The sequence below is a fragment of the Cupressus sempervirens genome, chromosome 5 (assembly GCF_028749045.1).
Source record: "Cupressus sempervirens isolate cs-2001-9-10 chromosome 5, ASM2874904v1, whole genome shotgun sequence".
Lineage (NCBI taxonomy): Eukaryota > Viridiplantae > Streptophyta > Pinopsida > Cupressales > Cupressaceae > Cupressus > Cupressus sempervirens.
In genome coordinates, this window is record NC_143122.1 from 770,272,818 (window position 1) to 770,296,137 (window position 23,320).

Below are 23,320 nucleotides of genomic sequence, written 5' to 3' on the forward strand. Positions count from 1 at the left end.
ACATTTGTTGCGCAAAAAAGAAGTCCATATTTTGTTCTCACATTTTCTATTTTTTCTTTGTTTCTATTATTTTTTTATGGTATTAAGGGGAGCATCCTTCATCACCACTTGACTTAGTGGAATACAACATGCCACCACAAGCCTAATCTTATTGCTTTAATACCACTTTGATGGGGAGCTTGTTCAACTAAGAGATTCCTTGCTCTTCCTAGGCTACTCCTAGCCTAATTAGGGTTTTCTCTCCTAACCCTAACCTAGAGGATTCCTCTACAATCTCATTTCTCCAAGAAACTCTCCCACCAATTCAAGTTTCAATGCCATTCCACTAGTTCACCAAATATGCATTCTTTGGTCTAGATTGCTAACACTTCATTAAATGCACCAAGTGAATCAAAATTAAGTATGACACTTCCTATTGAGGTTCTTGACCCATTTCTCACCATTTTGCACCATTCTTTCAAGTTTTCCACACACAAATCACTAAATTGCCAAGTTAGGCCTTGTAGCCCTAAGAGCCCCTTGGTTCATTCTAGCCCTAATAAGGCCCCTTGGTGCATTCTAGAATTTTGTTCCCTATGTCCTACCCTTGAACATTTTGTAGGTCTTGGGCTCTAGTATTGTCTGTATAGTACAAATTTAGAGAACCCCTTTTTAAAGGGTTTTAGAGGAAATGCTTGTGTTTTCTCCACCACATGCATCAAAATCCATTACAAACCTCCTCCTTTGAGTTTCTATACCTTCATAAAATGATCCTAAATTTCCCACTCAAGATTTACCCATGCCAATCTTCTATTCATCACAAAAATCCATTACAATCATTTCCTTGGACCTTACCAAGATTGCTTGCTTTCTAAGGGCTTGCTTATAAAATATTATCTACACTATAAAAAGGGTATTTCTTGGTCTCCAAGAGCCATGATGTTTTGACCAAGGACAGTCAAGCCATAACCCATTTCATGCTTGCACCATAAAACTTGACAATAGGATCACTGAACCCAAATAATCTTCTAAACCATATCAAAAGATTACTTGAAACCAAAAATATCACATAAAGATTCAAAACATGAACATAAGATATTATTCCATAAAAAATAGCTCATTGTTCAATCCAAAATTTTTGTCCAAACTCCAAAAACTACACTTCAATGCACAAAACTATTGTACTATAGGTGTGGTCCATACACTCAACTATCCAAAAATTTAAAATGATTTGGAGAAGTATTAAACCGACTTCCTCTTCCATTCTATCATGTAGTTCAAACCATAACTGCCCAATTCATTGGGTTTTCCAAAATTGCCTAAAAGTTTTCAAGTAGTTTTGCGAAAATTGCAAAGTTGTTAATGCAAATTTTTGACATCCCTATGAGCATCAAGTAGATCCAATGAGTACTAAGAGTTCCATTTATTCTCATGAGAGATGGATGCATGTTGAATCACTACTCATGAAACATGGGTAAATGAGTTTTACTCAAAATCACACGGTTTAATCCTGATAGTAATATCACAATTTGACTTGATGTGGAAATTATCTCCTACTTATCAACTAATGAGATTAAGGGGCTTTCTAGTCAATGGTTCATAATGCACAACACTTGGTGAAGCTTTTTCAAATGGGGTTGCAAGTTTTGGATTTAAGGATGGAGGAAACTCTGTAGTTAGGCATGCTCAAGCTAGAGTAGTACTAGGATGGGTGAACTCCCGTGAAGTCCCAATGCTTCACCCCTATGAGAAACACCTATATAAAATGAGTGATAAGTGTTCCATTTATTATCATGAGAGATGGATTCATGTTGAATCACTACTCATGAAATATGGGTCGATGAATTTAACTCAAAACCACACAATTAAATCCTAATAGTAATATCATAAATTGACATGCTGTGGAAATTATCTCCTACTTATCAATGATGAGCTTAAGGGGCTTTATAATGAATGGTTCATAATGAAAAATACTTGGTGAAGGTTTTTCAAATTGGGTTGCAAGCTTTGGGTTTAACCATAGTGGAAACTCTATAGTTAAGCACACTCAGGCTAGACTAGTATTAAGATGGGTGACCTCCTGGGAAGTCCTGGTGCTTCACCCCTATGAGCATCACTTAGATATAATGAGTGCTAAATGTTCCATTTATTCTCATGAGAGATGGATTCATGTTAGATCACTACTCATGAAACATGAGTCAACAAGTTTGAATCAAAATCACATAGTTAAATCCCGATACTAATATCATAATTTGACTTGCTATGGAAATTATCTCCTACTTATCAATTGATGAGATTAATGGACTTTCTAATGAATGGTTCATAATGTACAAAACTTAGTGAAGGTTTTTCAAATGGGGTTTCAATACTTGGGTTTAAACATCGAGGAAACTTTGTAGTTAAGTGCTCTAAGGCTAGAGTAGTACAAGGATGGATGACCTCCCAGAAAGTTCCAGTGCTTCACCCCTATGAGCATTACCTAGATCCAATGAGTGCTAAGTTTTCCATTTATTCTCATAGGAGATGGATTCATGTTGAATCACTACTCATGAAAAATGGCTCAATGATTTTGACTCAAAATCACATAATTAAATTCTGATAGTATTATCATAATTTGACTTGATGTGGAAATTATCTCCCACTTATCAATTGATGTGCTTAAGGGGATTTCTAGTGAATGGTTCATAATGAAAAACACTTGGTGAAGCTTTTTAAAATGGTGTTACAAGATTTGGGTTTAACCATGGAGGAAACTTTGTAGTTAGGCACACTCAAGTTGGAGTTGTACTAGGATGGTTGACCTCCACCCCTGTGAGCATCACCTAGATCCAGTGAGTGTTAAGTGTTCCATTTATTCTCATGAGAGATGGATTCATGTTGAATCACTACTCATGAAAAATGTGTCAATAAGTTTGACTCAAAATTACATAGTTAAATCCTAATAGTAATATCACAATTTGACACATTGTAGAAATTATCTCCTACTTATTAATGATGAGCTTAAGGGGCTTTCTAATGAATGGTTCATAATGCACAATACTTGGTGAAGGTTTTTCAAATGGGATTTCAAGCTTTGGGTTTAACCATAATGGAAACTCTATAGTTAAGCACACTTAGGCTTGAGTAGTACTGAGATGGGTGACCTCCCAAGAAGTCCTGGTGCTTCACCCTTGTGAGCATCACCTACATCCAATGAGTGCTAAGTTTTCCATTTATTCTCATGAGAGATGGATCCATGTTGAATCACTACTCATGAAACATGGGTCAATGAGTTTGAATCAAAATCACATAGTTAAATCTTGATAGTAATATCACAATTTGACTTTCTTTGGAAATTATATCCTACTTATCAATTGATGAGCTTAAGGGGCTTTCTAATTAATGGTTCATAATACACAACACTTGGTTAAGGTTTTACAAATGGGGTTGCAAGCTTTTACGTTTAACCATGGAGGAAACTCCATAGTTAAGCACACTTAGGCTAGAGTAGTACTCAGATGGGTAACCTCCTAGGAAGCCCCAGTGCTTCACCCCTATGAGAATCACCTAGATAAAATGATTACTAAGTGCTCCATTTATTCTCATGAGATATGTATTCATGATTAATCACTACTCATGAAACATGGGTCAATGAGTTTGACTCAAAATCACACAGTTAAATCTTGATGGTAGTATCACAATTTGACTTGCTTTGGAAATTATCTCCTACTTATCAATTGATGAGCTTAAGGGAATTTATAATGAATGGTTAATAATTCACAACACTTGGTGAAGGTTTTTCAAATTCAATTGCAAGCTTTGTGTTTAACCATGGAGGAAACTCTATAGTTAAGTGTGCTTAGGTTGGAGTAGTATTGGGATGAGTGACCTCCTAGGAAGTCTTGGTGCTTCACCCTTGTGAGAATCACCTAGATCCAATGAGTTCTAAGTGTTCCATTTATTCTCATGAGAGATGGATTCATGTTGAATCACTACTCATGAAACATGGGTCAATGAGTTTGACTCAAAATCACATAGTTAAATCATGATAGTAATATCACAATTTGACATGTTATGGAAATTATCTCCTACTTATCAATGATGAGATTAATGGGATTTCTAATGAATGGTTCATAATGCAGAATACTTGGTGAAGGTTTTGTAAATGGTGTTTCAAGCTTTGGGTTTAACCATGGAGGAAACTCTATAGTTAAGCACACTCAGGCTGGAGTAGTGTTGAGATGGGTGACCTCCTAGGAAGTCTTGGTGCTTCACCCCTATGAGCATCACCTAGATCCAATGAGTGCTAAGTGTTCCATTTATTCTCATGAGAGATGGATTCATGTTGAATAACTACTCATGAAACATGGGTCAATGATTTTGACTCAAAATCACATAGTTAAATCTTGATAGTAATATCACAATTTGACTTGCTTTGGAAATTATATCCTACTTATCAATTGATGAGCTTAAGGGGATTTATAATGAATGGTTCATAATGCACAAAAATTGGTTAAGGTTTTTCAAATGGGGTTGCAAGCTTTGGGTTTAACCATGGAGGAAACTCCATAGTTAAGCGCGCTTAGGCTGGAGTAGTACTCAGATGGGTGACCTCCTAGGAAGTCTTAGTGCTTCACCCTTGTGAGAATCACCTAGATCCAATGACTAATAAGTTTTAAATTTATTCTCATGATATCTGGATTCATGATGAATCACTACTCATGAAACATGGGTCAATGAGTTTGACTCAAAATCACACAGTTAAATCCTGATGGTAGTATCACAATTTGACTTGCTTTGGAAATTATCTCTTACTCATTAATTGATGAGCTTTAGAGAATTTCTAATGAATGGTTCATAATTCACAAAACTTGGTTAAGGTTTTGAAAATGGGTTTGTAAGCTTTGGGTTTAACCATGGAGGAAACTCCATAGTTAAGTGTGCTCAAGCTGGAGTAGTGCTAGGATGGGTGACCTACCTAGAAGTCCCAGTGCTTCACCCCTATGAGCATCACCTAGATCCAATGAGTGATAAGTTTTCTATTTATTCTCATGATATATGGGTTCATGTTTAATCACTACTCATGAAACATGGGTCAATGAGTTTGACTCAAAATCACATAGTTAAATCCTAATAGTAATATCATAACTTTTTAACAACTTTTGCAATTTTGCTTCTAGAATCTTCAAAATTGGTTATCATGTTAGAAAACCTTTTAAGATGATCTTAGGAAATATAAGGAACACCTTTATACACTCTTTTCCCCCTTTTATGGAATTTTACCACATTTTTCCACCTAGAGAAAATTTTGCAATTTTGCTCCTATCAGAACCTAATTGACAAAATTTGGCTCCCAATTCAAAGCCTATTAAATCAAACCACCTAAACTCACCTTAGGAATTTATAACTAGTCCTTATTAAACCAATGGTTAGTTAGACCATCTACAAACCAAAATTAAGACTAGGGCTTTACCTTACCCTAGGTGCTCCTACACTAGTAAACCATTAACCCAAGTATATTGACTACTAGCTCCAATGAGTTTTCATATTTTTCTAGGACAATAGTGAGGTTGAAATTTTCAGGTAAAAATATAATTAGAAATATTAATGAACGATGAACTTTTAATAGAGACTTCAAACAAATGTTCATCATGGAAAACATCATTGGTGCAGGAGCATCTGGATTTTATGTTCTCCAGTTTGGTAGTAAGAAAATAAGAGTCTTTGAGAGACTTAGGAGTAGTCCTTCTTTAGTTTTGATGTCCTTATGGATTTTGGGAAATAATGTAATGCATTATAGACAACTTGGTGTCAAAATGTTGTATTGGAAAAATATTGTCAATTAGGTCTATTATTGCTAAAAGTTATGATAGAAGGCCAATTTAGTGTACGAGGGTAGCTAGGAGTGGAAATGTCTTAATAATGGTTTAAATAACTTCCATGTTTTATTTGGAGTAATATTCTTATCTTTATGAAGTTTAAGGTGTAAAAATGCAAATATTGTCAATATTGCAGAAGTTGCACAATGATAATTTTGCAATTTTACAATTTTCTTGTCCAAGAAGTTGCAAAAGTGGTTGGAGAGAATAAGGAGGTTATAAATGATAAGGATTTTATTTAGTTAGTTGAAAAATGAAAGGTAAAATCCCTCTGAATCACAATGGAATGGGTTGAAAGTTTGGAGTAGTGCAGATGCTAATCAATGAATGGAGAATGTTGACAGGTTTGAATGAAAGCACAAGGTTTTGATTACAATGTGATTCAACTAGTCTTTTGGTGTTTGAATATATATATATATATATATATATATATATATATATATATATATATATATATATATATATATATATATATATATATATATATATATATATATATATATATATATATATATATATATATATATATATATATATATATATCTTTGAGAGTTCTATCTATCTTTTGGCATTTGTAATAAGTATTTTTGTGAACTACCTATTCACTAGCTAGAACTAGGGAAAAATTCACAAAATGGTGTCTACCTGCATTCCCCATGGCTGGAAACATATGAAAAATTGAGAAATGATAATATACTCTCTATTATTTATATCTTATAAAGGATGGATCAGGAATCACAAGGCTATGCATTTTCCTTGGAAGCCCTAGGAGAAGTAGGGTAGTTCTCAACTAGAATTTGAGACAAGGAATGCTATCTTCTTGCAAGGGTAAACTATTTTTGAAGGAATGGGTGTAATGGAAGGAAAGATCCTAGAGTGAAGGTTATATGGGGGAAAGGAGAGGTGTTCCAAGTCACTGGTGAGTGTGAGAAGGCATATCTTACATTGGACTATCATGAAATATTTTCAAACCCTAACAAACCCTTGAAATTTGGGGTAGGGCATCTGGTGTACCTTGGAAAACCAAGACCTTAGGAATCTTGAAGTTAATTGAAAAGGGTATCCTAAACTAGGATTATTTGGGAACCTTGTTCAAGAAAGTTGAGCAAAAATCAAGCTTTATTTGAGTAGGAGGGCTAATTGAGGGCTATTATGCCTAAAAGGAGTTTTCTCTTGTTTTGAAGAGATCGTATAGGAGTTAATGGATGGAATAGAAAATATGGATGTAATCCTAACCAAAAAACTCTAAGAAGAGCCTCCAACCCTTTAAAGATAAGATACATCATTATGGAGGCCTAGAAAGATGTTTAGTCTAGTGAAGTAAGCCTAAAAATGGTAGGTTGGTCTATTAGCAAAGTATCTAGTAGTGGTTAGAGTTCACCTTTGTGTAGGTAGAACATATCTAAGGAGTTCGCATCATTTGAAAATATCTTAGAAATTTCCTATCAAATTGGTATCAGAGAAATTTGATTTTGGGAGAGATATAAGTGTATGTCTAACTGTGAATTAGAATCCCCCATAGGGTCCACCATGGTGACAAATGCTAAGTTAGCTAAGAAAGTTCAAGAATAAGATGAGGAGAACTTAGAGTTGAAGGAAAAGATAGATGACTTGGAATCAATGCTTGAGGAAACAACCCTCAAGATTGGAGTAGTGACTAGAAAGGTCACCTAGCAAGAGGATGTGGTAGGCAAAATAAATAGGTGTCTGATGAAGAGGAGCACCCACACCTGATCTTGAAATAAGTAAGGAACCATTTCTTAGAGCAATTAAGGAACTGATTCAAAAGGCCTTGGAAGGAGTGGTACTATTTAGTGGAAAGTTGGATGGTGATCATGTCTTAGAGTAGTTGGAAGGCATGGAAAACTATTTTGAGTGTGAAAATGTGATAGAAGCCCATAAAGTCAAGGTAGAAAAAGAAAGAATAAGAGGAGCAACTCTCACATGGTGGAAATTCACTCAACATGAAAGAGCGAAAGTAAGAAAGAAACCCTTTGAAAATTGGAAGAGTATGGTGAGTCAAATTCAAAAAACCTATCTTCTTGAAGACTTTGAAGTGTAGTTGTATACAAAGAGGAAGAATCTCAAACAAAGAGATAATGATGTTGCAGGTTATGCTGAGGAGTTTCAGAAAGTTTTCCTAAGATCCAAAGTGCAAGAGGCTGAAAGCATTAAAATTACAAGATAAATTAATGGCTTTAGGTAGAACATCCAAGAGGAAGTTTAGTTGTGGATTCCTAATTAGTGTAGAAGCATTACCAAATAGCCCTCAAAGAAGAGGAGAAATTAAAGAAGAAGAAAGCTTTAAGTGTTAGGAATAGAGGCAAGGGAAGAGAGTAGATCAGTTAGAGAGGCAATTTTTGTGGTGGAAGAGGTCAAACAAATAGGCCTCAAGGGGATAATAACTCAAGTGAAAAAAGTGGCTCAAGTAGTCCAAGAGGTTTTTTTAATCAAAGGGGAAGAGGCAATGGTAGTTTTAGGGGTAGAAATAGTAGTCAAGTTAGAGGTCCCTCATATATTGCAATAATGAAGTGCTACAATTGTAACCAACTAGGGAATCCATCATATAGATGTCTAGACAAGGCTTCTACCCCACGAGAAAGAAAAGTGGCCTATTCCTAAGAAGATAGTGGTAGCAAGAAAGAAACTAATCATCCCTTGAATTTAGAAGAAGGTGCAAACTTAATGTTCAAGAGAAAACTCATTAGGGAGTCCATGAAGGAGGAGCCAAGCCAAAGAAGATCCCTATTTAGGGTCAAATGCAAAGTACACAACAAGGTATATAAAGTTATCATTGATTCTAAGCCTAATGATAACATAGTTTTAGAAGAAGTAGTACTAAAACTAAAGCTATGAAGACTTGCTCATGCAAATCCTTATAGAGTCACATGGTTAAATAAGGGACAACATGTAGAGGTAAAGGAACAAGGATGGATTGATTTCAATATTGGTAGATATAAGGATATGGTTTTTTGTGGTATACTACCAATGGATGCATGCCATCTCATTTTAGAAAATCCATGGAAATATGATAGGGAAGCCCAATATGATGGCAAGAAAATGTTTACAAGTTTAAGAAAGGAGAAGAGTCTTATAGTATTCAGTCCTTGTTGGATGGTGAAGGCACACAATTGGTGGGACCTAATATCCTAATAGTACATGAAAAAGAATTCCTCACACTATAAAAGAAGGATAGGGCATGTGATATGCCATCATTGTAAAGCCATAGAATAAACAAAGTAAAATTAAGTCTTAGTTTCCTAAGGAAGTACATAAACTATTGGATCAGCTTGAAGATATTATGAGTGATGGGAATCCTGCATTGCCACCAAAGATATTATGAGTATGGGAATCCTCATAATGTATGGGAATAATTGGAATAACCTTTCTTAATAAGCCAACATATAAGATGACACTTAGTCAACATGAGAAGATACCAAAGAAAGTGCAAGAATTGCTAGATTATGGGTTGATAATGAAGAGTGTGAGCCCATGTGCAGCTCCAGCTATCCTAGTGCCAAAGAAGGGAGGTACTTGGAAAATGTGTACAAATTCAAGGGAAATCAATAAGATAACAATCAGGTATAGATTTCCAATCCCAAGAATTGAAGATTTGTTAGATTTTTTGAGAAATGAAAAGTACTTCACTAAAATTGACATAGAAAGTGGATATCATCAAATAATAATTAAAGAGGGAGATGAATGGAAGATGAATTTTAAGACCAAATAGGGGTTGTGTGGGTGACTAGTGATGACCTTTAATTTTTCAAATGCCCCCTCCACATTCATGAGGCTCATGAATGAAGTATTTTTTGATTATCTTGGTAAGTTTGTTGTCATTTATTGATATCTTGATTTTCTATACCACTAAATAAGAATACTTAAGATATTTGAGTCTTCTCTTGAAAATTTTGTCTGATGCCAAGCTCACCATAAATCTTGAAAAGTACAATTTTATGAAGGAAGAGTTGGTCTACTTGGGTTTTTTCATCTAATAGGGACAACTCAAGATGGATCCTAGCAAGGTGGAGGCCATATTTAGTTGGCCAACACCCAAGTTTCCCTTAAAGGTATGGAGATTCCATGGCTTAGCTCAGTTTTATAGAAAGTTTTTAAAACAATTTAGTCATATATGTGCACCCTTGTTGGAAACCATTAAAGGTTGGATTACAGAAAAGTTCAAATGGACTCAACAAGCTACTATGAATTTTGAATTATTGAAGAAATAGGTTGCCAATCAACCAATCTTGGTCTTACCTAGCTTTGAGAAATTTTTTATTGTTGAATGTGATGCCAATAACCTAGCCATTGGAGCAATCCTTAGCCAAGAGGGTAAACTAGTTACTTTCCATAATGAGAAATTAAATGAATCAAAGAGGAAGTATTCTTCCTATGATCTTGAAATGTATGCCTTGGTCCAAGCCTTAAGAAAGTGGAGGCACTATTTATTTCCTAAAGAATTTGTTGTTTATTCAGACAATTTGGCTTTAAGTTTTCTTAATTCCCAAGATAAACTAAGCCACATGCATATGAAGTGGGTGGATCATATACAAGCCTATACATTCACCATAAAACATAAGAAGGCATTGTAAACAAAGTTTTAGATGCACTTAGTTGTAGATTACTAACTATTCAAGATGTGCAGATTAGGAGTGTGGGGATTAAAAATTTCAAGGAGCTATACCCTAATGATCCAGAGTTTGCAAAGCCATATCAAGTTTGTAATAATTTTACTAACCAATTTCACCATTAGTATTCTAATTTTACCTTGCAGGAAGGCCTCTTGTTCAAAGGGAATCAATGATGTGTCTCTAGGGGATCCATCAGAGAAAATATAATCCAAGAGAAGCACAATGGTGCTTTAAGTGGTCATTTTGGTGGGCATAAAATAATGAATTTGGTTCAATGGTTCTACTACTAGCCTAATTCACTACAACATTTGGGGTCAAATTGTGATGGCAATGTAACTTGTGGTGATTTTCATGTTTTATCTTGCAATTATCCCCGACACCATTGCAATACTGACATTGGAGTTATAATTGTGATGCCCCCATATATATATATATATATATATATAATTTTCCAATTTTTTTGATTGTGGAGAGCTACGAACGAGGATGAAGAGTTGTGAACATTTCTTTTCCCTTATAATTAGTGCATTTCATTGCTATGATCTTTGCATTTTGTTACCATTTCCTTGCTCTATAATTTTATTGCTGTGATCTCTGCATCTCATTGTTGTACCCTTGCTCTCCAATTTGGTTTTTGTGCCCTTGTGATCTACATTTTTTTGTTGCGTCCTTGCTCTACAATTTCATTTCCATGCCCTTGCTTTAGAATCTTTTTGCCATGTCATTCCCTTATGGTCTCTGTGCCCCTGCTCTATGATTTAGTTGATGTGCCCTAGCTCTATGATTTTCTTCAAGGGCTATGTAATTGTTCATTTCTTTTCCTTATAAATAGGTATCTCTTCATATTTCCTTCTAAACATGTATATTTAGATATCTTTTTTAAGGTTCTTGTTACATCTTAACACAACAAAAAAATTGATCTAGTTGTATACATATTTTAGAATCCAAATACTAAAACAATAAAAATCACTCAACTTGTGCTAAGAGACTTACCTCAAGATCCTCAAAGAATGTATAATTTAGATTGAATGGTTCATATTAATTTATATAGATGCTTTTAGATGTCTCCAAGAATATTTAGGTGTATTTTGGTTCATAATAGTTCATGAACCACAAATCAAAATCAAAGTTCACATTTCAAAGGCCAAAGGTTCTAAACATGAAACTAGTGATTCAAAGTGTTGGTTCATCAATCTGAATGTATAGTTCAATAGTTCAAGTTTCAAAATTCCAAGTAGCCCATACCATTTCAAAAAACCAAGTCTGGTGATTTGTATCTAGCAATTTGATGATATAGAAATTCAATATGGAGGAGGATATATTTGCATCACAAACAAATCATCCCATATCCATAAAAGACATCTAATCTTTTGTAAGTCTCTCTCCTCTAAAGATCCAATACATGGAGCCATTATCATCATGAGTAGACTCACTCTCCTAAGACAAATTCAATCAAAACTATTCATACCAAACTAAGTATGTAGAAATTTGTATTTAAGATTATATTATCTCTTAGTGATTGAGTAAAGATCAAGTACAATTTTCCAAGGTGATTTAATTACATATGCAGATGTATGTATGTATGTATGTATGTATATATGTATCTCTACATGTCATTTTCATGTCCTTGTGATCTCTATATATTTATGTATGTATGTATATAGATATATATACATATGTATCTGTATATATGTATCCATACATACATATACATATATGTGTCTATAAATGTATTGATGTATATAAATAAATAGATCTTTGTATATATATATATGTGTGTATGTATGTATATATACACATACATATACATAAAGAGAAGCTTATCTAATCACCTCCTGGGAGAAATATAAATAGATACATGTTTAGAAGGGAAATAAAAGAACATTTTACATAGGTACCTCTTCTTCTATTGAATTTTTTTTTAGAGCAAACACTACTACATTTGGGTCTGAATACACGACAAATTACACTACTATCACAAATTATCATCGCAATTTGACCCAAAATGTTGTAGTGCAAAGGGAACAGAGATAAAAAGGGTACGGCATGATAATGAAATCATAGAGCAAGGGCACAAAAATCACAAGGGTATGACAATGAAATGCAGAGATCATTAGGGAACAACAATAAAATGCATTCATTACAAGGGCACAACAATGAAATCATAGATCTCCATTGATCTTCACCAAGGGCATGGAAATGAAATGCAAAGATCATAAGGGCATGACAACAAAATGTAGTGATCACAAGGGCATGCCAATGAAATCTCCACCAATGTTCAAAGCTCTCCACCCTCTTTCACGTGTAGCTCTCCACAAACAAAAGAAATGGGGAATGATTTATGTCATTTTTTTTAATGTTTATATTTAAAATCAACTTCACCTTATGTTGTTACTATGGCATAGGTGTTTGATTCTTGATAGCTTTCATTTCAACATTTCAACATTCAAGTTTTCAACTTTTCTCTTCATTATATAGTCCTTTCCACCCTAAAAACCACTTTGTTACTTCATTATAATAAGGACTTGAACAAAGCCAATGATACAAAACCTGTTGCCACTTTGGAAAAAATGCTACCTCCAACATTGCAACCATATGATAAATGGAAATAGTACATTCCTAATCCATAACCTAATTAAATTGGTCTAGTCACTTATGTCGAAAATAATTGATTAATTGTGTATTGTCTTTGATGTTACATAAAATTTCATATCATTGCCAACCAATGTAACTGAGCTCATGACCCAGGCATTGAAGATAGTTTCTTGAATCTATTGAGCATCCCAAAGTTTTCCTAGTTTAGAAGATAATGTTTACCAAGTTCACTCAGGTGACAAAGGAAAGTTTTTAGAAGTTGAGTGTTAATTGAGCCCACTCAGTTGATGAAAAAAATGTTAGATGGAATTAGTGCTAACTAAGATCACTTGGTTACCAAAGGAACTTTGTGAATATGTAGTGTTAATTGAGTTCACTTGGTTAACACAAGAAAATTATCTCGAGTTAGTATCTATCAAATAGAGTTGGCTAACGAAAGATTTTCTTGCTTTGGCATATTGAGTTCAATTGAATTGTTTGTTGGTTCTAGCTGACTATTAATTATTCTAAGTTGTATTAAAGATCACTTGAAAATATGTAAGATATAAATACAAGGCCAGATTGAGGATTGAATGAGCAGAACATAATTGAAGATTTAATGATGGTTAGAGGAAGTAAATTAGAAGGATAAACTGAATATCCTTGTTAAGATGCAAAAATACATTTGATCAAGAAGGATCAACTATACAAGCTAGAATGGAGATCTATAATAAAAAATTTAGTTACATTAGAAATTAGGTAATATCATTGTTACTCTCTAAACATTGTAGCAGTGATCTAAATCTCTTACTAAAGTTGGCTTCACAACTATTTGTAAATCCTCTAACAAGGTGGCATTTCTATTGAATTGTCTAAAAGACCTCTAACAAGGCCACTCCTAATAGCGTGATTAAATCCTCTAATAGGGTCACACCTATAGTGTATTTGTGACCTTTAAAAGGGTTGGCTCTTAATAGGGATCACTTTAGAAGAGTAAAAATTAGTAACTACATACAATTGGTGGCTTTTTCAAAATTGAGTTTCCACGATAAATCCTGTTGTTAATTGTGTTCATGCTATTTCTTTTATGTGTATGAAACTAGGTTAAAGTGAGACCAATCACAGATAATATCTTACTATTTTCATGATAAGCATTCATTGAGTTATTTCAATGTTTACCGAGTTACAACATTTGTTAGTGTAAATTGAGTGCTTGAGTATTTGTCAAGTTACAATAGAATTTTGTTTACACTGAGTTTGATTTGTATTGGCATCTAAGTGATCTATGTTATATTTTTGTGGTAACGAATTCACCCCTCCCCTCTTAGTTATCCTCTTATATATCTAACAATTGGTATTAGAGCTTTTTGGTGCTTGTAGAGAAGGTTTCAAGGACCTAAGCTAAAGATTAGGATGTCTTATAGAAGAGACATTTCCAAATTGAACAAAGACAAGTTTGCAACATGGTGGGGACTTATGAGGTTACATTTGGTAATTATCAGTGATTCAGGTTGTAAATATCTTGATAGTTAATACAAGACTTCTAGTGGAACATTATTAGTTGAAAAAATTGTTGAAAAGAAAAATCATAACATTTGTTGGATACAATTGTTAAATTAAATGTTGTCTTTGATGTTACACAAATGTCATATCAGTCATCAGACAGAGTCTACCGAGCTCACAAGGTCTCCAAAGAAAAGTTAACTTCTAGCGAGCTCACTCGATCGTCGAAGGAAATGTGGCAGAAAGTTAACTTCTACTGAGCTCACAAGGTCAGCAAAGGAAAGTTAGTATCTACCGAGCTCACTCGGTCATTGAAGGAAATGTGGTAGAAAGTTAACTTCTACTGAGCTCACAAGGTTAGCAAAGGAAAGTTAGTATCTACCAAGCTCACTCGATCATCGAAGGAAATGTGGCAAAAAGTTAACTTCTACTGAGCTCACAAGGTCAAAAAAGGAAGGTCAGTGCTAATTGAGTTCAGTCAGTCTCTAAAGGACTTTTGCAGGTTTTGCAGTGTTTACTGAACTTCACTTGGTTAACACTAGAAAACCATTCTGGAACAGTGATTACCGAGCTGAGTCGGCTAGTGAAGCATTTTATTATTTTATGGAATTAATGTAGTTGACTAACATTTTTCTATTGGTTTAACTTATATATGAGCTAACTTGATAAATTTGAAAGGTATATATATAGATGTTCTAGTTGTGAAAAAAAGATTAAGTATGTGAATGTGAAAAAAGTGAATGGAAGTGTGAAGTATATGGATGAGAAAGGAATAAGCGAATAATGAGTGAATTCTGATGAAGGATTAGATATCCTAGAGGTGCTGCAAAGTCATATTTGATCAGCAGTAAAGCAAAACATAGATCTGTAATCAGCAAAAGATAAGTTTCATATCATTCAAGTGATTTCATTGTTGCTTTCTTATCATTGTAACAGTGAATTCAGAATCTCTTTACAGAGTTAGTCTAACAGCCATTTTGTAAATCCTCTAACAAGGTGACAATTCAGTTGAATTGTTCTAAAGACCTCTAACTAGGCCACTCCTAATAGGGTGATTAAATCTTCTAACAAGGTCACACCTAACAGTGTGTATTATAAAATTTAATAGGGTTGGCTCCTAACAGGGCTCACTTCAGAAGAGTGAAAATTGGTGACTAGTTCCTTGGTGGTTTTTCTCATATTGGGTTTCGACGTTAAATCCGGTGTCTCTTGTGTTTATTTAGTTAATCTTTGCATACATATTAATAACTTTGAATGCTAGATGAACAGTAACTAGTTAACATACCAAGTAAAAGTATTTCTGCACTATTTATCGAGTATCAGTAGTAAATAAGCATTTTAGACACCTAAGAGATTTTTGGACTTGTTTTTGTGGTAACTAATTCACCCTTCCCCTCTCAGTTACTTCATCTTTATTTCCAACAATTGGTATCAGATATTTTTGTTGCTTTCAAGAAAAGATTTCAAGGATCTAAGCTAAAGATCAAGATGTCTTACAAAAAAAAAATTCCAAGACTTAACAGGAACAACTTCTTTGCATGGAAAGGACTGATGAGACTTCACCTTGCATCCATTGGTGATACAGGACTGAAGTATCTTGATGAAAAATATGCAAAACTCGCTGGTACACTATTTGTCAATGATATTGCTAAAAAGAAGACTCACAACATTATGATGATAGATATAGCATCTGCTTTAAGTTATGAAGAATTTGATGAAATCAAGGATTGCAAAATTGCCTTTGAAATGTGGGACAAGTTGAAAGAAATCTATGGAGGAGATGATAATGTGAGAAGAGCCAAAGTAGAAAGTCTGAGAGGACAATTTGACCAAATAAAAATGAGAGAGGATGAAAATATTTCCAAATATGTTGAAAGAGTTAAAGCATGTGTCAGTGCAATCAAAGCATTTGGAGGAGATATTAGTGAAGAGACAGTTATAAGTAAAGTTCTCAGAACATTACTACCAATCTATGCAATTAGAGTCTCTGCAATTCAAGAAAGAAGATGTGAAGCAAATCATAAGATAAATCTATAAGCCATAGTTGGAAGATTAACTACATTTGAACTAGACAACTTTGACAACTATGTTCCAGCTTCCAAAAACATTGAATCAGCATTTGAAGCCAAGATTTCACTCAAAGAGAAAAGAAAAAAGAAAAAGGAATCCCTGTCAAAAAGTGAAGATGAATCAGACCAAAGTTTAGACAGTGATCTTGAAGTGATTAAAGCCCTATTACCAAGGAAATATTCTAGAGGTAGAGGAAAATATAAAGGTAAAGTTTCTCTAATTTTTTTTTCATGTGAAGAAATTGGTCATATTGCTACTAGGTGTCCAAACAAATAGAACAAAGATGAGAAGAAAGATTTCAAGTACAATGGCAAGAAAGACTTCAAATCCTTAGGGGACAAAGGTAAGAAAACATGTTTTATGGCTAAAGATTCTAATGATTCTAATGATGAAGAAGAAGATGAAATTGTCTACATTGTTGTGAAAGATGAGACTGATAATGATGAGGAAATGGAACTCATTTCTCATTTGAGCAAAAATGATACATGGATCATAGATAGTGGTTGTTCTCATCACATGACTGGTGATAAAACTAAGTTTGAATATTTTGAAGACTATGATGGTGGCAGTGTAAGTTTTGGTAACAATAAACTTTGTTGTATAAAAAGAAGAGGAAGAATCTCTTTAACCAAAGAACTTATATGTGATAATGCCTATTGGGTAAAAGGACTAAAGAATAATTTGTTGAGTGTGCCACAGCTACTCAATAATGGATTCAAAGTAGAATTCATGCATGGAAAAAAAAGACTGTTAGATGACAAAGGAAAACTGATTGGATTAGGCACTCAAACAAAAGGTAACTTATTTTATCTTGAACTTGGTGAATGTTCATGTTTTATTGTTCAAGTTGAAGAAAGTTGGTTATGGCATAAAAGGTTGTAACATGTCAATTTTGATAATTTGGTGAAGATAAGCAAATTCAAGAAAGTAAGAGGCATTCCTAGCATAAAGAAACCTGAGGTTAGTCTATGCAAAAATTGTTAGATTGGTAAAATGGGAAAGACTAGCTTTAAAAGTAAAAACTATCAGTCTGAAGATATATTAGAAATTGTGCATACTGATTTATGTGGACCCATTGGAATTGAAAGCTATACTAGAGAAAAGTTCTTCATTCTTTTTGTTGATGATTACTCAAGAATGATGACTGTCATGTATCTAAAGGACAAATCAGAAGCATTTGAGAAATTCAAATGGTATTTGGCCAGAGTAGAAAAGGAAATAGGGAAAAGATTGAAATGCTTTAGGTCAGACAGAGGTGGAGAATTTATTTCACATGTGTTCAATAAATTTTGCATTGAAAGAGGAATCAAAAGATAGGTATCAGCTCCTGGAACTCCTGAGCAAAATGAAATAGCTGAAAGGAGGAATAGATCTATCATGGATTGTGCAAGAACCTTAATGATTGAAAAAGGCATTGCTATCAAATACTAGAAGGAAGCTATCAACACTACTGTTCATACCTTGAATCGAGTATAGCTAAGAAGGGACTCATTCAAAACTCTCTATGAGCTATGGAATGGCTATAAAACTAATGTAAGTTATCTAAAAGTGTTTGGAAGTAAATGTTACATTTTGAAAGAATCTAGAAAAGGAAAATTCGATGTGAAAAGTGATGAAGGAATATTTTTGGGATACTCTTGCAAAAGTAAAGCATATAGATGTTTGAACTTGTCAACTAAAAAAGTCATAGAAAGTGCACATGTGAAAATTGATGAGTTTGTAGAAAAGACTAAAGAAAAAAGCAAAAGTGAACCAGAAGATTATAGAAGGTTTGTTTTCAGTGAACCTTGTACAGTACCAATCAATCAGGAATCTTCTACTCCCGAGTCATCAATAACTAAGTCATAGGAAGTTCAAACCAAGCTACAGCAACATGAGTTACACTCAGATGCTATCGAGCAAATGTCTACCGAGTCTGAAGGACCTGGGCCAATATCTACCGAGCTAGAACAACCAGAACCTGAAGTTGAAATGGAAAAGAATAACAATGAAATTCATTCAAAAGGAAAAAAACCTGTATTAGCAAAATATGTTAGGAGACATCATTCAGTAGATTAGATCATTGGAGACAAATCTAAAGGAACCGCAACAAGAAATAAGTTGAAAGGTACTTGTTTACTTGCTGATTTTGAACCTAGAAATATCAAAGATGCTTTAGAAAATGATAGTTGGATTGAAGCTATGAATGAAGAGATAGAGCCAATAGAGAAAAACAAGACATGGACTCTTGTACCCAGGCCTAAAGATAAAAATGTGATTGGAACTAAATGGGTATTTAGAAATGAGTCGACTGAAGATGGTAAGATATCAAGAAACAAAGTTAGATTAGTATGCAAAGGATATGCTCAAGAAGAAGGAATAGACTATGGAGAAACTTTTTCTCCTATTGCAAGACTGGAAGGAGTCAAAACCTTACTTGCATATGCTACTCACAAAGGATTTAAAGTTTATCAAATGGATGTCAAGTCAGCATTCCTCAATGGTATACTGGATGAAGAGGTTTACATTGAACAAACTAAAGGTTTTGTTGATCCAGATAAAAGAAACATGGTCTGCAAATTACACAAGGCACCATATGGTCTGAAACAAACCCCTAGAGCATGGTATGAAAGATTGCATAACTATCTTATTTAGATTGGTTTTCAAAGAACTAATGATAATAGTAGCTTGTATATAAAGGAAGGACCAGATGATAAGATTGTCTTGGTAGAAATATTTTTCGATGATATTATTTTCACAAGAAATGATGATTTTTGCAAAGAATTTTCAGAACAAATGAACAAAGAATTTGAAATGTCTATGTTTGGTGAGATAAAATTCTTTGTCTGTCTTTAGATTCAATAGAATAAAAATGGTATCTACATCACTCAATCAAAATACATCAAGGAGATATTGAAAAAGTTTGGTATGGAAGATTGTAAACTAGTTAGGACTCCTATGTGTACTAGATTAAAACTTGCCAAGGAAGTTGAATCAAAAGAAGTAGATCAAACCTTTTATAGCTCTATGATTGAAGAGTTGCAATATGTAGTTCATACTAGGCAAGATATTGCCCTTTTAGTTGGTATTGTAGCGAGATTTTTAGCAAAATCAAGAGAAAATCACATGATGGCAATCAAAAGAATAATGAGATATTTCTAAGGAACTGAAGATTATGGTTTATGATACAAATTTGGAGGTAATATGGATTTAAACGTGTTTATTGATGCTGATTGGGCAAGAAACCTTGATGATAGAAAAAGTACAAGTGGAGGAGCATTCTTTCTAGGAAAGAGGTTGGTTTCTTGGACAAGAAAAAAATAGAATTGTACATCCCAATCTACAGTAGAGGTAGAGTATGTTGCTGCAGTAGTAAACTGTTCTAATATTGTTTGGTTTAAACAGTTGTTGGAAGGCATGAAGGTGAAAATCAAAGAACCAGTTGTTATGTTCTATGATAATACAAGTGCAATCAACATAGCTAAGAATCTAGTGATGCATTCCAAAACCAAGCACATTGCAATAAAATATCATTTTGTTAGAGAATTGGTGTAAGATAAGGAGACCAGATTGGAATATGTCCACACAAAGGACCAAATTGTCGACATATTCACAAAGCCATTACCTAAGGATGAATTCTTGTATCTAAGAGGTAAGTTAGGGCTCACTCCCCTATCCAAAGTTCACTAAAACTAAAGTTTTGGTGATGCATCAATGCCTACCAAGTTGGAGATCTATCAGTTGATGCAGCATAGTCAGGAAAGATTGCATATGAATTAGTACTAAAAGTACATTAAAATTCATTTGAGGTATGTTGTCTTTGGCATGTGCTATCAAAGAGGGAGAGTTTTACTATCATATCTTTTTAAAATTTGTTTGAAAGAAGAGTTTGCTACGTAATTCCTTCATAGAGGGAGATTACTGAAAGAGGGAGAGTTTTCTAAAGAAAGTTGTTCTAATAGAAAAAGACTTGTTAGACATGTTTTCAAATTTCATTCTGCTATGACATTTTGTTTTTCCATAAATTCCAAAGAGGGAGATTGTTGGATACAATTGTTAAATTGAATGTTGTCTTTGATGTTGCACAAATGTCATATCAATCATCAGACATAGTCTATTGAGCTCACAAGGTTTGCAAAGGAAAGTTAACTTCTACTGAGCTCACAAGGTTAGCAAAGGAAAGTTAGTTTCTACTAATCTCACTCGATCATCGAAGGAAATGTGGTAGAAAGTTAACTTCTATTGAGCTCACAAGGTCATCAAAGGAAAGTTAGTATCTAATGAGCTCACTCGATCATTGAAAGAAATGTGGCAGAAAGTTAACTTCTATCGAGCTCACAGGGTCAGCAAAGGAAGGTCAGTGCTAACTGAGTTCACTTGGTCTCCAAAGGACTTTTGTAAGTTTCACAATGTTTACCGAGCTTCACTTGGTTAACACTAGAAAACCATTCTAGAACAATGATTACTGAGCTGAGTCGGCTAGCAAATTTTTTTATTATTTTATGGAATTAATGTAGCTAACTAATGTTTTTTTGTTGTTTTAACTTATATATGAGCCGACTTGATAAATCTAAAAGGTATATATATAGATGTTCTAGTTGTGAAAAAAAGAGTAAGTATGTGAATGTGAAAAAAGTGAATGGAAGCACCGAGTATATGGATGAGAAAGGAATAAGCAAATAATGAGCGAATTTTGATGAAGGATTAGATATCCTAGAGGTGCTGCAAAGTCGTATTCGATCAGTAAGGATTCAGTAAAGTAGAACATAGATCTGTAATCAGAAAAAGATAAGTTGCATATCATTCAGGTCATTTCATTGTTGCTTTCTTATCATTGTAATAGTGAATTCAGAATCTCTTTACAGAGTTGGTCTAACAGCCATTTTGTAAATCTTCTAACAAGGTGACAATTCAATTGAATTGTTCTATAGACCTCTAACCAGGACACTCCTAATAGGGTGATTAAATCCTCTAACAAAGTCACACCTAACAGTGTGTATTGTAACCTTTAACAGGGTTGGCTCCTAATAGGGCTCACTTTAGAAGAGTGAAAATTGGTGATTAGTTACTTGGTGGTTTTTCTCATATTGGATTTCCATGTTAAATCTGGTGTCTCTTGTGTTCATTTAGTTAATCTTTGCATACATATTAATAACTTTGAATGCTAGATGAGCAATAACTAGTTAACTTACTGAGTAAAAGTATTTCTACACTATTTACCCAGTATCAATAGTAAATAAACATTTTAGACATCTAAGGAATTTTTGGACTTGTTTTTGTGGTAACTAATTCACCCCTCCCCTCTCAGTTACTTCATCTTTATTTCCAACAAACATTATGATGATTGACATTGCTTCTACTCTTAATTATTCTTAATTTGATGAAGTTAAAAGTTACATTACAACTTATGATATGTGGATAAAACTAAAAGCTATCTATAGAGCTAAAGCCAAAAGTCTTAGAGGAAAATTTGATCAGATGAAGATGAGAGATGATAAATACATTACAAAATATGTTGAGCAAATTAAAGCAAGTGTGAGCATAATCAAAGCATCTGGAGGAGACATTGATGAAAAAATAGTTGTCAGCAAGGTACTTAGAACCCTTCTTCCTATCTATGAAATTAGAGTTTCTTCTATTCAAGAAATGAGATGTGATCCAAATAGCAATATAACTTTGGATGCTCTAGTTGGAAGATTGATAACATTTGAGTTTGCATTTGAAGCAAAGCTTTCACTCAAGAAAAGGGGTAAGGAATAAAAAGCCATTCAATTAGAAGTTAAAAAGAGGAAGAAAGTTCAGACAATGATCTTGAATTTGTTGAAGCCCTACTTGCAAAGGAATATTCCAAAAGAAGAGGAAAGTATAAAGGTAAGATTCCTCTAATCTATTTTTCTTGTGAAGAAGTTGGTCACATTGCTGCAAGGTGCTCAAATAGATAAGACAAAGATGAAAGAAAAAGAAATAAGTTCAAAGGGAAGAAGGAATTCAAGAACTACAAGGACTACACAGAAAAAGGTAAGAAATTTTATTTTATTGCTAAAGATTCTGATAATAGTGAAGATGAGATGGTATATGTTATTGTAAAAGATGAATCTGATGATGAAGGAGATAAAATGGAACTTATCTCTCATGTTAGAAAAAATGATACATGAATTATTGATAGTTTCTACTTGCATCATATGACTAGAGACAAAAACAAGTTTGAACACGTGGAACATTATGATGGAGATAGTGTGAGATTTGGAAACAATGAATTTTGTTGCATAAAGGGAAAATGGTGTATCTCATTAACCAATGAACTTAGATGTGACAATGCTTATTGGGTTGAAGGAATAAAAAATAATCTATTGAGTGTGGTACAGTTGAATAACATTGGATTCAAGGTAGAATTCATGAATGGGAAGGCCAACCTAGTAGATGGAAAAGGTAATCTAGTCAAGTCTCGCAACCAAAGAAAAGGTAATCTATTCTACCTAGATCTCAATGAAAGTTCATGTTTTATTGCTTAAGTAAGAGAAAGTTGGTTATGACACAAAAAATTATGTCATATAAACTTTGATATTTTGGTCAAGATAAGAAAAAATAGAAGAGTACGAGGTATTCCTAGCTTGAGAAAACTTGATATGGGTCTATGCAAAAATTGTCAAATTGGTAAGATGGGAAAAACTAGTTTCAAAAGAAAGAACTATCATTCAAAAGAAGTCTTAGCGGTTGTACATACAA